We start from the raw sequence: 20,522 nt of genomic DNA, 5'->3' as shown, positions 1-20,522 counted from the left end.
CAAGTTAAACTATTTTCCAGATTGCAAAATATTACTTCTGTTGTCTGATGTCTTTTCATCTTGTGAGTTTTTAAAATTGTCTTTACTGTCATTGCTTTGTGAAGATTCAGGAGGAATTACAAGTAGACATTTGAGTTCAATTTACACTATTAAAGCAGAAGCTTTGGTTTCATAAGTAGCATTTTATTACGTCTTGGATTCTCATACTCCCCTTCCCACTCCATAATAGACTATCTCCTTCTCTGAGTTAATATAAAAATAAGCAGAAAAACAAGGTTGATATGCAACACCACTTTATGGAAGACATCTATTTTGTGTTATAAGGAAGTCATTTTGTGTTTTAGGAAATAATTGCTTCTTGTTTTTGGTAGTACTAGGGATTGAAACTAGTGCTGCTGAGGTATATTCTCAATCCTTTTTATTTTATTTTTTATTTTTATTTTGAGACAGGATCTCAATAAATTGCTCAGGTTGGGCTCAAATTTGCAATTCTTCCTCAGCCTCCGAAGTAGTTGGGATGAAAATTATTTCATGCCTTGCAAGGAAATAATTTCTAAAAAGATGTTTTCATATCTCTGTTTAAAATATTAGACTGAGTTCCTCAAAGACAATGACCAGGGAAGAGGTGGTTTCTTCTGCTAGAATGGCAGAGTGGAGGGTTTTCCATTGGTACAACCCTTTCACAGATAGCAACTAAAACTCTTGAAAAATATTAAAACAACTCCCTGAAATCACTGGAGAAAATATAAAAAGCAGGCATAAATTTGTAGTGAGTCAAAAATGGGTAGGCCAGAGATGTAGCTCAGTGAGACTGTGCCTGCCTGGCAAGTACAAGGTCCTGACTTCAATCCCTGGTACCAAAAAAAAAAAAAAAAAAAAAAGCAAAGCAGGAAATGAAATTGAGTTTCCTATGGGTAAGAGTTTTTGCCTAAGGGCACTCTCTGGTCAGAAAGCAAGTCCACTCTATCTTGGACAGATGTCTCTGCAGTGTACTGGTTTTAAGAACCACAAGACTGAGTTCAGGACTATCAAAGCAAATGGGAAGTGAGAGTGGAAATTAGAGAAAAGAGAAACTGCACAGGATGGGTGTTATGGTTTATATCTAGTTGTTGCCTCAAACTCTCATAGGTTCATAGGCAGGGCTTTGGGAGGTGGTTGGATCATGGGACATGATATTCATCAATGGATTTGTCTACTGCTAACTTTATAGCTAAATTCGATGTTGGAGGTTGAAGCCTGGTTGAAGGAGGTGGATCTCTGGGGGCGTAACCTGGAAGGGTCTATCTCCCTCCCTCTTCCTTGATCCCTCTCTCTGGTTTTCAGCACCATGCCATGAGCTGTTTCTCTTCTGCCTTGCCCTTATGCCATGCTGCCCTGCCTGGCAGCCAGTTGAGTATGAACTGAAACCTCTACAAACTGTGAGCCAAAATAAACCTCTCCTTCCCCAAATTGTGAATGTTGGGTATTTTGTCCCAGTCACAAAGTAACTCAGACAATGGGGGATCATATTTTGCACCTGAATACTGGGAAAAAATCTTAGGATGACCTCAGAACTATACTTGAATGGGGTAAACCCCTAGCAGCCATAGATGATTTGAGGCTAAAAGAACTGAACAGAGATTCTAGATTTTACCTTCTGCAGAAGTGGTAAAAACTTCTTTTGAGTTTTTCCAAGTAAACTATGTGATAAAAACAAACAAAAAATAACACATGTAGAGAAAAACAGAATCCAGTTACTACTATGTATTTTTTTTACACTATCTGGGCTATACTCCAAATTATGAGATACTTTGATTTTCAATAGGAAAATCAAATAAAGAAATCAATCTTGAGATAATCTAGATGCTGGAATTAGCTAACAAAGATTTTAATGTAGTCAGTTAACAATGCTCAAGGATACAAAGGCAAATATGTTTGTGATGAATAGATAAATAGGAAATCTCAGTGGAAAGATGAGAACTATAAAAGGACCCAAACAAAAATGGGACATAAAATATCCAATATAAATAAAAATTCTTTGGATGAGTTTAACAGCAAATTGGGGATAAAAGAAGAGTTGGTGATTAAAGAGATCTCAATCAAAATTATATAATCTGGAGAACAAACAGAACAAAAAGAGAAAAATGAATCTCAAAGATTTGTTAGAGGAGCTGAAAAATAGGATAGGGTGGAACCCAACATTTTTACAATGAATGAAAAAATAAATTCCCACATTTTATACTCAAATATTTCAGGTATCCTATGTAGTATGGATGGGGAAAAACTTTGAATATATCAATTATATTGCTGGAAACAGAAGATGAAAAAAATCTTGAAAGCATCCAGTGGAAAAAAAGATTAAATATGCGGGAATAAAAATATAAATTACTACTGACTTTTCAGCAGCAACAAACCACAATTCAATAGTATAAGGGTCTTTACAGTGTCAACTGAAACAACAAACCATCAATCCATATTGTATTTGGAGGAAAAATAAGTCAGGAATAAAGGTGAAATAAAGGCATTTTGAGATGAATAAAAATGATAATTTTCTCCTATTGACTTCCCCTGAATGAAAAGCCACCAGAAGTTCTTCAAGCAAAGATAAACAATGACAGATAAAAATTCAGATCATAGACAGACACAGTGGCACACACTTGTAATACCAGCATTCCAGGAGGCTGAAGTAGGAGGATTACAATTTCAAGACCCATTTGGGTGATTTAGTGACAGTGAGACTCTGTCTCAAAAATTTAAAAAAGGGCTAGGGATGTACTAGGTTCAAAAGTTCCACACACACACACACACACACACACACACACACACTCAGATCTTAATTTCTTTCAAATATGACTGTTAACAATAAAAATGATATCATGAATACCAATATGTAGTAAAAATGAAAACCACAGTATAAATTACAGGGGGTAAAAAATACCCTATAGTTCATACTTTTTTGATAAGTTGTACAGCATTAATTTTTAATATGCTGAAAAACTGAAGGTACTTATCGTAATCTGTAGAGCATCCCTGAAATAATAATACAAAGAAGCAAGTCAAAAAGCTGAGAGATAAATGAAAATGGAATTCTAAAAGCAATTTCAATGAACTCAAAAGCGGTAGGGGGACAACAGCAAAGGAACACAAAGCAAATGAGACAAACACACAACAAATAGTAAGCTGATAGACCTAAATCCAAACACATCAACTATTACATTGCTTTGAAATTATATACTCTAAGTACAAAACAAAGATTGCCAGAACAACCTTAAAAAGCACAAATTATTTGTTATCTCCTAGATGAGAAGTGTTTTGAATATAAAAACTCAGTACTTTGAATATAAATGCACTCTGAATACAAAGATTCACGTACAGGCTGGGAAGACGTACTTTTATATCCTGAAGCATAAGCAAATGGGAAGCAGAGGGTGGGAAGGAAGGGAGATTCTCAGGAAGGCAAGGGTGGTTTAAGAGTTGAAAATCAATCTCTTGAATCACTGTTGAGAACTAAAAATGCAATCATTTCAGTAGATACAAAAAGTGATGGAATCAACTTCCATTCCTTGCAAAACCCTCAGCAATTTAGGAACAGAAGAGAGAGTCTTCAATCTGATCAAGAGGATCAGTGAAAAGAATTACAGTTAATGTCATACTTCTTGAGTGTTTGTCCCTAAGATGCAGCACAAGGCAAAGATGACTTCTCTTACAATATCAATTCAGCATTTCCCTCCTCTGCCCATGTACCATTGGCTGAAATTACTCAAGTGGCTCCATATATCTCCAAGGTAGGCTAGGAAATACAGTTTACCTTGAGGAACTATTGCACTCTATTAAAATTCAGATGCTATAGAATAAAGGAGATTGGATATTAAAGACAATTCATCTCTCACACACCAGTCTTCACTGGCTGGCAGATACAATAAGGAAGAATTTTAATTGCAATAATTTACCATTCTTAAAGCTACCACACTTTGAAATCATCAGTGAGCTTAGAATACGCTTCTACTAACTCACCCACAAGAATAGAGGAAGATCTAATCAGCTGCTGTTTTATTCATGCAGATAATCACTTTTCTTCATCAAAACCCTAAAATATGAAGTTATGAGATTCACTGCCAAATGCAGAGCACTCAGAAAATCAAAATCTTACACTGACCAGGATTTATGAATCACGTGTTAAAAAAGAAATTGTAGAATAAGATTTATGCCAGCTCAAATTATAGATTTTAGCATACTGACTCATAAATCAGTCACTTGAATCCCAATGGCCCATAAAAGGATTTATAAATCAAATTTTATTTAGGATTTATTAACTGAATGTCTACCACAAAATTACCATGTTTATAAATCTCTTTTCTGACTTACAAAACTCAATTTTATAAACTTTTGACCTCTCTAATATCTTTGATAGGATGCATCCTGGTGACACCTGGGATTACTGTTTAATGATAATGCCTCTATCAGTCAGCTTTCCTGTTGCTGTGACACAATATCCAACAACCCGAGCCTAAAAAAGGAGAGGTTGAATTTGGCTCACAGTGTCAGAGGATTCAGTCCATGATCAGCTGGCTCCAGTCCATGGTCAGCAGGAAGGCATGATGTTTAGTTCATGGTGACTGGGGGGCAGAACAGGGGAAGAGACCCAGAGAGGCAGGAGGAAAGGACCAGACACAGACCCTGGGGCCAGACGTGTACTCCACCAGTCCCCAGGCAGAACCCAAAGCCAATCAAGTCAACAGACCTCCCTAATTACCACAATGTCACAAGGAACGATAATTTTATTCAAATTATTTAAATAAAATTAAAAGAATACCATTATAATAAAAATAATGTCTATATTTAGGTTTAAATATTTAAAAATTAAGTTTTCAAGTAGTAATAATGGGGCCTCAGGTAAACCTCATTGGCTCTTATACTGCCACCGCACAAAGCTAAAATATTTAAAAATTAAGATAAATAATTATTTGAGCATAAAATGGCATGTAAATGGTAATTTAATGAAACACAAAAAACATTTCAAAGCAGATTAAATGTTTCAGTACACATCACATAATAGAATTTCTCTACTATGCATCTTGTTCTGTTTAATTTCTAACTTGTCAAATATATTTTGTTTTACTTTAAAACTGTAAATTTTATTATGAATATAAAAATAGTTAAGCTATTTTAAATTATTTTGTTTTTCAGGTTCAGCTTTCTCATTTATTATATTATGTTTATGGTCTCTGGATTTGTCTCCTACCCAGTGGAATGGTATTATTCAAAGTATTCACATGGCTGATTTTCTCATTTTGTCCATTCTTTGCTCAAATGTCATCTCCTTAGCATCTTTTTTGTTCATTCCTGACTACCCAGTACAAAGTAAACCTGTTATTCTCTATCCTTTAAATTGCTTTACCTTCTTTTTTGCATAGAAAGATACTGATAATTTGAAAGTTTAATTACAAAGATGGCAAAGCTAATGAGTAAGAGAACAAACAAGCAGTTGTATTGTATAATGGTTTCTGAATTCTAGTTAATATGATATTTATTCCTAATAAAATTAAAGGTAGTTTATATGATTCACTGCTTAATAAGAAAAGACTAAACAGTTAATTTAAACTAATTTAAATGAGTATATAAATTAGGCATTCTCTTAATCAGTACATGGACTTTAGCTATCTAGGGTAAATATCAGAGATTTCTATAAAAAAGATAAAAAAGCAGGAAGAAATAGTATGCAACTTTTCAAATAAAACTGAAGTTCAGTAAATGTTTTAAGAAATCAATGATCTTTTGTTTTTAATTTTTTGGATAAAGTTTAAGGTGATGTTTCTGTGGGCTTGAATTCTCTTTATATTTTCCTAAAGGTCAGGTTTTAAAAATGAAATAGAAAAAGTGACAATACTTTAAAAAAATCTCATTAAACTAGTTTGGTTACATATATTCCTTATTTTTCATCCCTAGATCCAACAGCCATAGTAGCAATAACAACATATAATCCTGACTTTTAAAAACAGTGCTGGAGATCAAAACAAGGCCTTACACATGGTAGGTAAGCACTCTACTACTGAGCTACATTCTCCAGCCCTCAAATGGTTCTGTTAATTTAGTATATGCATTCTGCAAACAAAATTTAAAATGTAAGTTCTGCAATATTTTTAATAAAAACTAACAGGGCTTAAAGAAAAAACAGTTTTGAGGCAAAACAGTTAAAATACATACAACTTGCTAGTGAAAGAAGATCTGTCTCCTTAAGTCTGAAGCTTACAAATTCTGGGGGCTCATTTTAGGGCAAATAAAACATTAGATTAACTGCCTGACAAAACTCAGTAGCGCAATTCCCTATAGGTTTTATTACATTTTTTTGGCTGCAACTATTTGAGGCTCTCTTCATCTAATGAGAACTTTGAAATATCTTTTCGGAAGCTAGAAAGAGAAATTAATATAATATCACACCAGAATGATGAATTACAACTTGCTTTTGGCTATTCTTGGTTAAAAACTTTTTGGCTTCACAGCTTGTTAGTGGGCATATGTAGGACTCTTATCAAATTTGGGAAAACTTCTGTTAGGCTTTTTTTATATGCAAGTGGTACTACTGTTTGAAAGAATTTTCCAATTTCTCCCTTAGCTCCTATGTATCAAAACTTGTTTCTCAGTTACAAGTTGTAGAGCACACTTCAGTCATAAATTCCTGCTCCCCTTCCTATTAGAATGCTGGATGATTTTTGATAATGGGTTGTTTGAGTATTCTTGGGAGCTATTTCTATATTGGAATGGCTAGCAACAACTTAACTATACATGCAAGTGACTGCTATGTATATGAATACATATATTAAACAGAATCCAAACTAAATATATACACAATTCTCCTTCTTCTAGCTGAATCCCTCAAATGGTGAAGCCATTCAAAACAATGTAAAGAACATAACGGTCTTGAAAGAGAAAATTAAACATCTTCCCAAGTGCTGTAAGAGTTCATAACCATGTGAACATTACCTCTAGATATAAGGAAGGGGAATGCTATGGGTTGATATGGTTTGTCCCCTAAAGGTTTATGCATTACAAGCTTTATCCCTAATGTCACTGTACTGAGGTCATGAGATCTTTAAAATTCAGTGGCTAGGGAGTTAAGAGGGATTAATGCTGTTCTCACTGGGAGAGAGATCGAAAAAGAGACTGTTCCTGCTCTCATGGGACTGGATTAGTATTTTGTTAGAGAAATGCAGAAGGGACTAAAATGGCTTAAAGAAGACTGGAGCCCAGAAAAGAAAGCTTCTCAATGGCGCAGCAGATTTTACTCCACTTAGACTACTATAGCAATAGTACTAGATGTCTTGGGAAATAACTTGCTCAGCTCAGGGAGGAAGCTCACTGTGGCCCAAGGCTGCCTCAAAAACATTAAAAAGGCACAAAACAATCCAGTGGAAATGTCAGCTTCCCAGGATCTGGGCTTTGAGTACAGGAGGAAGTGCAATTGCTACAAGTCAAAAGCTGAGCAAAAATGAGGGCCTATTTTTCTGGTTAGAAGTCATGGGGCCAGTGCTCATTTAACTTTTTCTTAAAATAGAGAAAAAAGGGTCTAGTCTCTGCAGCATTCAGGTTCAGGTTTTTGTCTTTGTCTCTTGAAAGGGATAATTCTATTTCCATTATTTTGGTTTCCCTTGCCAAGGAAGAATCTTGTTTAAACAAACACAATTTCTCTGTTATACAAATACTAACTCCGGATTTACTTATAATGTATGAGTTAACTGACATAATGGAAGTATATATTGGAGAAGAATAACTGGTAGCTAAAAATTACTGAGCACCAGCAGGTATTCCTAGTGGTTCACACACATTCACTCATTTAATCTGTATAGCTACCAATGGGCAGATTCTAATGTTATAATTATTTTGTAATTTCATATTTTATAGAGACAAATTTTATAATTTGTCAGTTTCTGTTCTGTATTTAATCATTTTGACCAAACATAAATGAATCTTTATTGCTTATTGTTTTCAATATTCCTAAATATTTACCAGAATAATTTGAGATTACCCTTTATGTATGTCTATACAAGCATGAAGAAGTTATAGTTGATGAATGTTTAATTATACATCTTAATTTGGTACTTAAATAGGGTAAAAGGAGTCCGAAATGAAGTATTATTTGATATAGTTGATTTAGACCACTGTGGCCCCAATACCATTTATTCCCAAACTGTCCACATGAAGACGTGGAAATATCCCATTATTTTGCACCTATTGAATCTGAATTTCTAGATTAGACCCTGGGAAAAGGTATTTTTAGCAATTACTCCCCGGTGATTCTCATGCATACTAAAGTTTGAGAGCCTTCAATTTAAATGAATTTCAATACTGTTAAATCTCTATTTTCTGATGAATAGTCATAATTAAGGTCTGATGTTTACAAATGCAAGACATTTAAAAACTTGAATGTGATTTAAGAAATGAATAAATATAATAAATATGTTTTTGTTTCTTGTATATGAATACAAGCTTAAAATTGTTATTTGAAACTAATGATGCAGTACTGGGGGAAAAAGCCTATAAGGTTTTGCAGATCTTTAAATGAAACTATCAATTAATTGAAATGCCTAGGGGTTGGTCTTCCTAATAGCATAATCTGAAAAGTAGAACAGAGTTTACTTCCTTTGGATAAATCATTTCAAGATAAGCTCTTTTCCCTTGTGAACCGTTTTCTTCTTGTATTCAGGAATGAATTTTGGGTCTCTGCGGTTCTATGTGAGTGCTCCCTTCTCATAAATATTTAAATTAGAAGAAAAACTAGGATCATTCTTTTAAAAAGTTTAATGAGTTTTTAAAAATGTATGAACATAGTTGGGAAACCCTGCCAGTGATTAAAGAGACTTAGTTTTAATATTACTTTTTTTTCCTTTCTGAAATTTTCTTGGACATTTCATAAAATATTATTTTCCTTTCATAAAATCTGTGTTGATTAGTTTTCTCATCACTGGGACAAAATACTTGACACAACTGAAAAGAGGTAAGGTTTATTTTGGCTCACGGTTTCAAAGGTTTCAGTGCAGGGTTGCCTGTCTCTAAGGCAGAAACACAGTGAATGGTCATGGCAGAGGAAAGCTGGTCACTTCATGGCAGCCAGGAGGCAGAGAAGTTAAAGTTTCAAAAGACTCAGAGGAGAGATTTATTCTCCAAAGGCATGCCACTAGTGACCTGCCTCCTCTACCATCATGCAATGGGTTTTGCTGCACTATAAGAAAGAACACAGAGTGGGCCATCTCCTCAGAGATATCAATTCCTAACTTAAATGTTCACACACATGCAAAATATGGAATGTGAAGTTTTAGACTGGTTTAGAATTGGAATGGAGTAAGTCTAACCTATGGAATTAATTGCAGTCCACTCAAGTGACTGTCGATTAAAATGAAAGAAGAAAAAGAAACACAAATAATTTCATGTAGCCTTATATGAAAATCAAACTGCCCTTATTGTTCTTTTTTGCTTGGTAGGTGAGTTTCATCAAATTAGCTCCTTTATTTACTATTTATAAAATACCAAAAATTTGAATTTCTCCTTTCGATTTGTTCTTTCACTAAACAAGTTAGTCATGAGATTATGATTTTCCCCACAGGAATACACAGAGGAAGATTCAGGGTCCTCAGTGAACAGTGGTTATCTCTGCCATTCATTGTGTCTCTTTTGAAAGATTTAAGTATAATAAGACATGTGCTAATGAAATGGATCCACATACATTTTCTTTTTCTTTCCCTGTCAATTGATTCCTGCCAATAGCACTCTGTATTTGTCCAATACATCATGATATGTACCTAATGTTTTCAGAGACCGTATAACAAGCAAGTATTCAGTGCTACATGACAATGAGATTTTGGTCATGTGCAAGTAACTGTTGTTACATATTCTTTATAAGTAGATTCAATTATAAAAGGATTTACACAAATGCCTGTAAATAGAAATGCTAGTTTGAATCTTGATCACTTCTTATTCTAGGTCAAAGCCTTGCCATGTCTCACATTTTGGAGTCTGATAATTCTTGTTATGGAGGACTATTCTGAGTATTATAGGAAGTTTAACAGTATTGTTGGCCTCTACCTACTAGATGCAAGTGAAAGCCATCTCCTTAGCTATAAAACATCTTTCAAGACATGTCCCTATTTCCACTGTGGGACAAAACCCCCCTTTTGTTGGGAACTACTGGTCTAAATATTTAGATTTTTTTCATTCTTTTTGGCCCATAGTGATCTAATGGAATATTTTATTGCTTTCATTAAAAGAGCAGATACCTTTTGTTGTGTCTTACCTGAAATACAAAGAATGGGTTACTTTCTTCCTGTCTTTTGTGTCTACAAAGTTTTAGAATTATTCATAATTTCAGGAAAAAGACATTTTTGTAAACAAAAATATAGTATGTATACTTAGTTATAATGTATATGCATTTCTGCATTACCACATTATATATATATACACATAATATGATATATAATATATATACACATAATATATACACATAATAACACAGAGATGGTAAACTTTAAAATGATAAGATAAAAATAAATATAAATTCCATCATTTCCTGCTGACATCCTACTAGATAATCTTTATATTCTTGGGCTGAACACAATTCAGACATCACTCTTCCAAGATATAGTTCCATGCTGTTCAACAATACAAAAACAGCATGGGTTAAGACATCCAACAACTCTAAGTATCTGCTCTAACACAAGCATAGAATTAGGTGCTGTTTTCATTTAGACTTTACAAGAATTTTGCAAACATACTATGATCTCCTCTTAAATAAGAAAACTGAGAGTCTAGGAGTCAGTCTGCCCAAATTACCAACTAGTCTAGAGTCAGGAGGCAAACCTGATTTTGCTAGTCTCCACAACTTCTCTTTCGATTATACAGCTGACAATGTCTTTTAACAGTTTATGTCTGCCATATGCACGACCCTATATCAGACTCTGAACTTTAATGGGCTGTGTGTCATATAGGGAAGTAGATGGATATTAAAAAATGAATATAACCAATAACTTCCTCTCAAGAATTTATGCCAAAGGCGATAATATGTATACAAACATGAAAAAGAAAAGGACAAATACTACAAGAATTGTGAAAATAAATTGTGATAGGAATCCAAAGAAGGGAATTAAGTGACTATTTACTGTTGAATGGGTAGAAAACTGGTGAGGGGGGACTTATATACAGATTCCTAAATTTAAATATTGATAAATAATTTATATTTCTCTGTATTTTATTGCTGTCTTTCTACTTTACAGCAATGATAATACTTTATGATAGATATGTCAGATACCTTAGTCATTCCTAACACTGGTAATTTATGTCTTCTCTCTTTTTCCTTTTTTGTTAGTCTTGCTAGAGGTTTGTCAATTTTATTGATATTTTTAAAGAATAAGCTTTTGGTTTCATTTTTTTCTCTATTCTTCTGTTTTCAGTTTCATTGATTTTTGTTTTAGATTTATTTTGCCTTTCTTTTTCTGATTTCTAAAGGTGGAAACAGATTACTGATTTGAAAACTTTGTTTTTAATACAAGCACTTAAATCTATGAATTTCTCTTTGGACATTGCTTTAACTTCATTCCTTATTTCTTATGTTGTATTTTCACTTTTGTTCAGTTTAAAATATTTTTTAATTAACCATTAGACTTCTACTTGACCCATGGGTTATTTTTGTACACTGATTAATTTTCGAGTGTTTGTGAATTTTCCTTTTATCTCTTTGTTTCTGACTTCTAATAGAATTTCATTATTGTCAGATAACATATTTCATTAATATCAATTTCGTTAATGTTGCTTTGTGACCTAGGACACTGTCTATCTTAATGAATGTTCCATGAAGGTATTTTAAAAGGTCACTTTCCGCTTTTGTTGAGTGAAGTGTTTTAAACATTTCAATCAGATCCATTAAATTGATGGAATTATTCAGGTCTCCTAAATCTCTGCTGATTTTTCTCTCTGCCAGTTCTACCAATGACGTCTTCTGAGAGAGAAGTACACTATAATTCTCAGTTCTTCCAGTTTCTTCTTCACAAATATTCACATTTTGTTGTTAAGTGTGTACCTATTTAGGATTGTTATATCTTCTTGGTTAATGGGCACTTGTATGTAATATGATTATTTCTGGTCATATTCTCTGCTCTGAACTTTATTTTGTCATATATTAATGTAGCCATTACAGCCTTATTTCAATTAATGGTTACATAGCATACCTTTCTCTATCTTTTTTACTTTTAAATTACCTGTATCATTATAGTTGAAGTGAATTTAACATAGCACACATTCAGATTAGTTATTTTAAAAATCCATTTTCTGTCTTTTAGTTGATGTGTTCATACTGTTGATGTAATTATTGATATATTTGGATTTAGGTCTATCATTGCCTAATTTACTTTCTGTTTGTTCCCTCTGTTTTACCTTCCTTTCCTGTTTTCCTTTTTGCAATATGAACATTTATGAATATTCCATTTTTACTTATGCGTTGTGATTTAGACTTCATTGCTATGTAGTTTTTTTTTTTTACTTTTTTTAGTGGGTATTTGAAGGAATTATAGAATATATACTTATTTCCTTATTATCACTTGGAATAAATTTTCTATCACATTATTTAGACTATGGAAATCTTGCCCTCTTACAGATCCCTTTTGTGCCATAATTATTTTAAATACTATGTCCAAATCCATTGAAATTGCAATCATACAATGTTATATTTTTGTATTGGACTGCTGGATGTATTGTACAGAACTCATGGGGAGAAAAATAGTCCACTAAACTTCCTTCTGGTATCATTTACTTTCATTCTTAAGAACTTTCCTTAGCAATCCTTTTAGATCAAGTCTGCTCATTTAATATATTCTTAGTTTTTCTTAATCTGAGCACTTGTTTATTTCATTTCTATTCCTGAAAAGTATTTTTACTGGATATACAAATCTAGATCGATGTGTCTATTCTTCCAGTACTTAAAATATATGTCACTTCTCTGACTTCTTTGGCTTCTGATGAGGAATGCAAATTTATTCAAGTTAGACCTCCCCTACAGATAATGCACTGTTTTTCTCTGGCTGCTTTCAAGAGTCTTCATCAGTTTGATCATATTGTGTCTAGACATGGATTTCTTTGGATTTCTCCTGTTTAGAAGTTGCTGAGTTTTTAAAATTTATAGTTTATCTCTTTCACCGGACTTGGACATTCTTTAGCACCACTCTCTTCCTCTTTTGTTCTGGAACTCAGGCGGCAGAAACACTAGACCTTCTCCACATTCATGTCAGGTCTTGTCCATAGGCACTCAGGACTCTTTACATTCTTGAAAATATTTTTCTCTCTGTTACATAACTATCTGATTGAATCATTTCTATTGATTTTTCTTCAAATTCACTTAGTTTTTACTCTGACCTCTCTATTCTTTTCTTGAACTGAACTAGAGAAATTTTAACCTTGATCACTATATTTTTTTGTTCTAAAATTTTTCATCTGGTTCTTTATAGTTTCAATATTTTTTTTTTTTGAAAATTTCAGTTCTTTTCACCAATTTCAAAGAGTATTTGCCCTTACTTCTTGGGGTTATTTTTACAATAATGGCTTTGAAATCTCTGCCAAATAATCACATTTTTGTCACCTGCTGATTGTCTTTTGAATTAAAATTTGCTTGGTTCTCTGTATGTTGGGTAATATTCAATTGTTTCTTGGACTTTTAAAATACTATATTTTAAGCTTATGGAGAGTTGTGACATTTTTATTTTAGGAGGCAATCAATTAGACGACAAGTTCCAACCAGACTTCTGTGGGTTGTAATTTCAATGCAAATTCCAGTTCAAAGCCTTCACAGTCATGCTCAGAACAGTCCATGTGTATACCATTAAAGTGCAGTGTAGGACTTGGATGGTTGTTTCACTTGTATTCGGTTCGCAAGGTCTGTGGTGGGCTGCTCAAGGTCAGATCCATGCACATGCACTGTGAGGTACACTTTTAGAGGGCTCCAAGAGTTCACAAGCAACCACAGGAATCTCTTCCCTGAGCTTCTCCATCTTGATGATCTCCTAGCAGTTTCTAGTTCCCAGAGACAATCCTATTTGGATTTCTGACCAGAAAGAAACTCATGGGAGTTAACCCACTCTCCTGGTACTGCATTCCCACTTTCACATTATGGACTCTAGTTTGACCCTGTTGCTACTTTTGTCTCTGCTGCAGCAGCAACAACCAAATAGTCTCTCAGGAACTAGGGCATGGAGAATTGGGAAAAGAAAGAATATTATAGGATGCTCCCCTGTGATCTGAGCAGAAGTCCCTACTTATTTAGAGACCTCCTGGAGTGAGAAAAGCAGAAGGAAAAACTGGTAAAAGCAAGGCTAGCTGGGTGGTACTCTGAGTTCTCCTCTCAAGTCTGCCTGCTATTATTTACTTTCCGTAGTCCTGAAGTAGTTGCTCGGTGCCTTCTGCCCTGCTACCAGAGCTGTGTTTGGTGCAAGTACAGGTGCTGTATGCTTTCTCCATCTTATCCAAAACTGGAACCAACCTTTCCAGTTGAAGGCAACCAGATAAAAACTATTTTACCACAAACACTGACCAAAATATACAACGTGTAATACATGGTCTGTGTAAAGGCAACAAGCTGAGTAAAAAGAAACTCATTTGAGAATTTGATAGACCTCAGTAGATCCTCGCTATGATCAGTGACTTTCTATTCCATATGCCATCTGGCATTTATTTGCTACCACTGAAAATATGTTCAATATAGTCACTGTAGCAAATACAGGTTATGTCCAACATTGTCAAAGACAAGTAGTTGCCCTCTATACTCCTGTAAGCTTTATAAGCATTGACTTGAATTGAGAAAATTGCCAATTAACACAGTTTTTAAAAAGCCTAATCAGGAAAATTCTAAACTGTTACATCCATACTCGTATGTATAGAGCACGGTACTGAAATTGCCAGCAATTAAAACACTGTGCATACATTAATTATTCACATATCATCAAAAAGATGAGCTAGGCATCTGCACAATATGTGTTTCTGAAAAGATGTGAATAAAAGTTTTAAAAGAGAATTAATTGGAATTATTTAATGAATTCATCTTTAAAGCAAATCATTATCTCCTGAGTTTTGGGATTGCACATATGATTTTCTCATAAATCAGGTGTCTGTACTTTGAGACTTGCCTCTGCTTCTGAGTTGGTTTCTCTGTGTATTTCACAGGTCAGCCTGGGGCAGCAAGGATGATTTGAATTCCTAATGCACGTGATTGTACAGGTTGCATTATGCTTTTGGCAACTGCTGGGCAGCAGGACACAGCACTTAATTAGCTTCCTTTACAGTTATCAGACTGCAATCACATTTGATTAAGAGGGCCATTTGTTTCACTCAGGCTGAGAGTGCTCTCTGGGGCAGAGATGCCTATGTCTTGACAGGTGGTACTCTTTCACTGACAAACTCCAGAGGGCCAGGGAGAGAGCTCTGCCCCAGAAGTGGCACTCTGAACAGTCGCAGGCTTTCCCAATGACCTTGGAGAAGTCACTTTGCTCCCCATCTGTTTTCTCTTTACCTCAAATCCTGATGTTTTTCAAAGCCCATGTTTTCATGAATGACCAGAAAAATTTGTAAAGTCCAGATAAGTGATTTCACCTATGAAGATATCCTTCAGCCAAATTCTGAGAGGAAGCCAAGTTGTTCCTATTACTCCACCTTACACACTGACAAACTGAGGTGCAGTGATACAAACAAAACCAAGTTCATACAACATAAAAGAAGAAAAGCTCACCCCCTTAGGTTTTTTTTGCATTCAGTCTTCTATAACCGTCTATAGCTAAAACCACTATTCATTACATAGAATCACAGTTTGTTTAGAGGGACATGAAAGGAGAGGTTTATCTACTTAATGTAAGGGTGGATATTACTTAAGATTGCAACCTCAAACAACAGTGCTTAGAATTTATTTCATAAATTTAAATTCCATAACTATAGCTAAGGTATAAAATCAACCCACATGCCCATTGATAGGTAAATGAATAAAGAAAGTGTGGTATATATGCACACAATGGGATATTATTCAGCCATAAGGAATGAAATCCTGTCATTTGCAGCAAAATGGAATGAGGACATAATTTTAATTGAAATAAACTAGATAGAGACAAATATTTCATTATGTGGAAGCTAAGAACGTCAATCTGAACGTACAGTGATTACTAGAGGTTGAGAAGCAAGCAAGGTGGTGGATAAAGGCAGGTTGGCCTTGATTTTTGCACATTACACTCATATGATAAAATGTCATGCTGAACCTCATTAATATGTACAACACATACATGTTAATCAAAAATAAAATTTAAAGGACAAAGAAACATTTAAATTTTAATTTTCCTATGTGTAATACTTTGGAGGCTGATCTTGTATTTTTATGGATGTTTGTAGAGGAAAAATGTTTTATTAACACCATAGTGGTGGTTATTTGAAAACACAGTCAATACTTACTTTTTGCAAAACAGAGCTTAGAAATGTATAGTTGTTTGCCAAACTGATTTGTAATGTTTTTCTCTGTTTTTTCTGATGTGCGCAAAAAAGTCTTCTTACTACCTCATCTTTCCATAACAGTGATACAGAAACTACAAATTCTATTTGTCTTTGAATCACAGAGAGTTACTTTGGGTTAAATAGCTAAGGCTTTCACCCATGATGCTTTCAGATGGAATCCTGTTATATTTTATGAGGTTGTCATTGCCCTCTGAAATTTTCATTAGTTGCGGGTGTTTTCATTCTAACATTCTGCAGTTGGGAGTCATTGCATTCCACGTTGCACCTGCCTGCCAGAATTCTTCCAATACAATAGAGTAAAATTCATGGGGTGTATAATATTTTTCCCGCCTCAATTTTATCTATAAAACATTTTGGCTCCAAAAATTATGGAAATGAATAGAATTGTATAGGAGCCTGTTGAATGGTTATAGGCTGCAGATCACAGTACCTCATGGTAGAGCATATTCACCCAGGAAGCATGAGAAGTTAAATCATTATAATCAAACTGGTGCTTCAATTCAGGCCCATCTCATGACTATAATTTATTATAAACAGTGTGATTAGGAAGTGGTGACTGACTCTCTCACACCTTTTACTCGATAATGACATCTAATTTGTATTCCATGAAAAGATGGTCTCTGAAACCAAGAACATATTCAAATTATGATTTGATTTTTCTAAATAAATATTTATCCAGATGATGCATACTAATTTAAAACCCGCAAAACCTCTGGGTTTTCTTGTTTAAATGTAGGATGGATCTGCATTTGAATGATCTGTTATTTGATCTTTCAATCTGATAGGTCCTGTAATTTGGACGGTGAGTTGGCCAATGGGCTTCTTGACCTCTCAGGTCTGGAATGTCTGGATAAGGGCAGACAGATAACTTTGGAACCTGTTACAAATCCTAAAAGGGAAAAGAATGGGTAACATATTGACTGTGAATAATAAGAGAATTTAACCCAGATATTGAGGACAAGGCTCTCTCCAAATATAGTATTAAGATCTTCCTAAGGATAGCACTGAATTATTTCCATTCATCGCAACTTGAATCCTTCAGATCTTCAGGAACTAGTAGGGAGTAGCAGAAAGAGGTCAAGTATATCTAGTTTTAAATACTAGCTTGCTTATAGTAGGTGTGTAAAATTGGATAAATTACTTAACTCTTAGCCTCAACCTCTTCATTTAGACAAATAATAATAATAATAATGCCTAGGTCATAAGAACTACTTTGAAGTATAATAAACTAATACGGTGTAAATATCTGGGACAGAGAAAGTCCTAATTTAATAGTAGTTAACTTCACTCTAACAATTGCTCTACCACCAAACACTCAACTGTGATTTCTATCTAATTAAGGTAGCTTCTAAAGCTTGGAATACATAAGCAGATATGAATTGATCTGCTTCAGGTTCAACCAAAATAAATAAAGATAGAGCTTCTCATAAACAGTGTTGTTGGCAACATGTGCAATTCCAAATGATCTGAAATACAATGAATCCTGTATTTTATATAATTTATAATGCAAAAAACAAGTTTTAAAAAAGGCCTTCATTGTCCTACCATCACCAGAGGTATATGCAGGTGAACAGCAAAGGGCATAGCTATAGTGATGGAAGGAAGGAAGGCTTAAACACCATCCAAATATAAAAAGGGGAGAAATTAAAGTGTGTTCCTGAATTTTCATGAAGTTCCACTGTGAGCTTGCTACTCTTTCTTATACATTCTTCAGAATTTCTCATTCATTCCTGTCTACATTTTTCAACCACCAACTCTAGGGTTTTTACTCCCAAGTCTATATGTGATGCTCTATTCTCTCCACTTAGCTTCAGATGGGTATATTCCACAATGAAGGTTCACTGAATTTGGTTTATAGCCTATTGATTGTTCTGCACTCAACATAATAAAAATGGAAATCATTTACTTCTTTGAACATTTGGAAATATTCTCCATTAGTTCCTAGTAGATCCACCCAACCATCCAGGCAGAAACTTCAAAATTAATTTGGACTGGGATAGGGATTTAGCTCAGTGATTTCACCACCTGTTGCGCAAGCCCAAGGACACGAGTTCGATCCCTGGTACCAAAAAAAATAATAATAACAAAATTAATTTGGACTTGTTCTTGTTCAGCACCAACCCCTCACCCAACATTCCATAACTCTTGATGTCTGTCCTCTATCACTTCATCCTGTAACACAGGACACCTACAGCACCACCATGGCCTGGGTGCTGTCGAAAGTAGAAAATTTCAAGCCTGAACCAACATCTCTCTACCAAATCAGAATCTATATGTTAACAAGACGTTCAGGTGTTTCCATTACAACTCTCACAGAGCTTTTCAATTTCTTCCTTTTTTTAATTGCAAGAATTTTTATATATATACAAATTACAGACCTAAAAGCCGGTCAGTTAACATGGTTTTATGTCTTGATCAGCCTATTGTAAATTGAATGTGTCATAAGTTGAAAATGTATTCAAAGCACAAAAACTGTGGAATGTCATAGCTTAGGAATACATACTTTAAATGTTACCAGAATATGTACATTCATCTACATTTTGGGAAATTTATGTCACAGCTTATTTTATATTAAAGCATTAAATATCTCACGTACACAGCAAACTGAAACTTTGTAGACATGATGGGATGTGAAAACACAAAACAAAATGCTTTATCTTGGATCTGGAATAAGTTCCAAAGGCCCATGTTAAAGGCTTGGTTCACCACTTGGTGTTATGGGGAGGAGGTGAATTTAGGAGGTGGGGGCTAGTTAAAGGAGGTTAGGTAATTGGAGCATAACCTTTACAGGGATCTTAGGGCCTTGGTACCTTCTTGTCTCTTTCTTTTTCTTTGCTTCCTCCTGAATGTCAAGAGGTAAACATATCTCCTCTACCATACACTCCTGCCTGATATATTGTGCTATGTCAGGCCCAAAGCAACAGGGTGGAGTGACCATGGACTAAAACATCTGAAACCATGAGCCAAAATAAACCTTTTTCCCTTAAGTTAATTATCTCATGTGTTTTACTACAGTAATGGAATGCTGACTAACACAAACAATAAAAAAAAGTCCAGGTAGCACTGTGCCCTATAGGGTACCACATAGTTCGCTTGACTTCTCATGGCTAACTAGAAGCTGTGCTTGCTGCCACTGCCCAGTGTCACTTGGGAAACTATAAAAATTCAAAATGTGAAGTGCGGTTTCTACTAAATGCAAATTGTTTTCATACCGTGATGAAGTTGAAAAATCCTAAGTGAAACCATTGTAAGGTGGGGACTCTAGGTAATAAACATATCCATATACTCCTCACAGATTTATTGTATATTAGTAACGTGCAACATTTTCTTCAGATGTTTAATTTTTTAAGTAATAAATATAGAATTGAAGTTAACTTGTACCTCGCCCTAGGTGACTAATTTGTCCCAGTTTATCCTGACTGCAGCTCTGACAGCAGTCCTGCATTGCTGGAAACCATTCCATACTGGAAAACCAGACATTCATGTGTGCTTTTACCTCCCTCATACTTTGATATATCCACCATATGCACATGCTTTCATAAAGCTTGCAGATAATTATTTAAATGTCTAACTACACACAAATAGCTTCCAGTTTTACACATTCTTCCCCATTCACTCTTTCACATAGCATTATCAGTTTTGAGATTTACTTTAATTGTATGTATTGATTTATTTTAATCACTGCATCATAGCCTATTCAATTAACACTATTATTTATCCACTGTCTTCTGATGGATATTTAGGTTGCTTCCAATATTTTGTTATTTTAATAATATCTTGATCAATGGTACAGATGTCTCCCTGTGCATTTTGGTGAATTTTTAGGGACTGCATCTTGAAGAGGTATTGCTAAGTCCTAAATTATGTCCACATTCAGCTTTCTATATTGGTCAAATTGCTTTCCAAGCATATTTAAAGGTTTATATTCTCCTACTAGTGTTGTGGAAACCTTTTTATCTTTGCCCATATTGCTTGGGCAATATTGACTTATCGAATTTTGCCAGCCCACTGGGTGTGAGAAG

General features: G+C 34.5%; 1 protein-coding gene and 1 pseudogene across 4 annotated transcripts in view; both read right to left on the bottom strand.

The window, feature by feature from the left end:
• The window catches only part of Cyyr1 (cysteine and tyrosine rich 1), a 98,208-nt gene that overhangs the window by 64,981 nt on the left and 12,705 nt on the right, over positions 1 to 20,522 (bottom strand). The gene's annotated exons all lie outside the window — the stretch shown is intronic.
• Positions 4,788 to 4,912, bottom strand: LOC147830361 (U4 spliceosomal RNA; annotated as a pseudogene).

This window comes from Heterocephalus glaber, unplaced genomic scaffold (assembly GCF_053883595.1).
Source record: "Heterocephalus glaber isolate CG9 unplaced genomic scaffold, H.glaber_assembly_v1.0 deba00000122, whole genome shotgun sequence".
Classification (NCBI taxonomy): domain Eukaryota; kingdom Metazoa; phylum Chordata; class Mammalia; order Rodentia; family Bathyergidae; genus Heterocephalus; species Heterocephalus glaber.
Note: the sequence above shows the minus strand (reverse complement) of the source record. Positions and strands in the feature narration are given on the sequence as shown.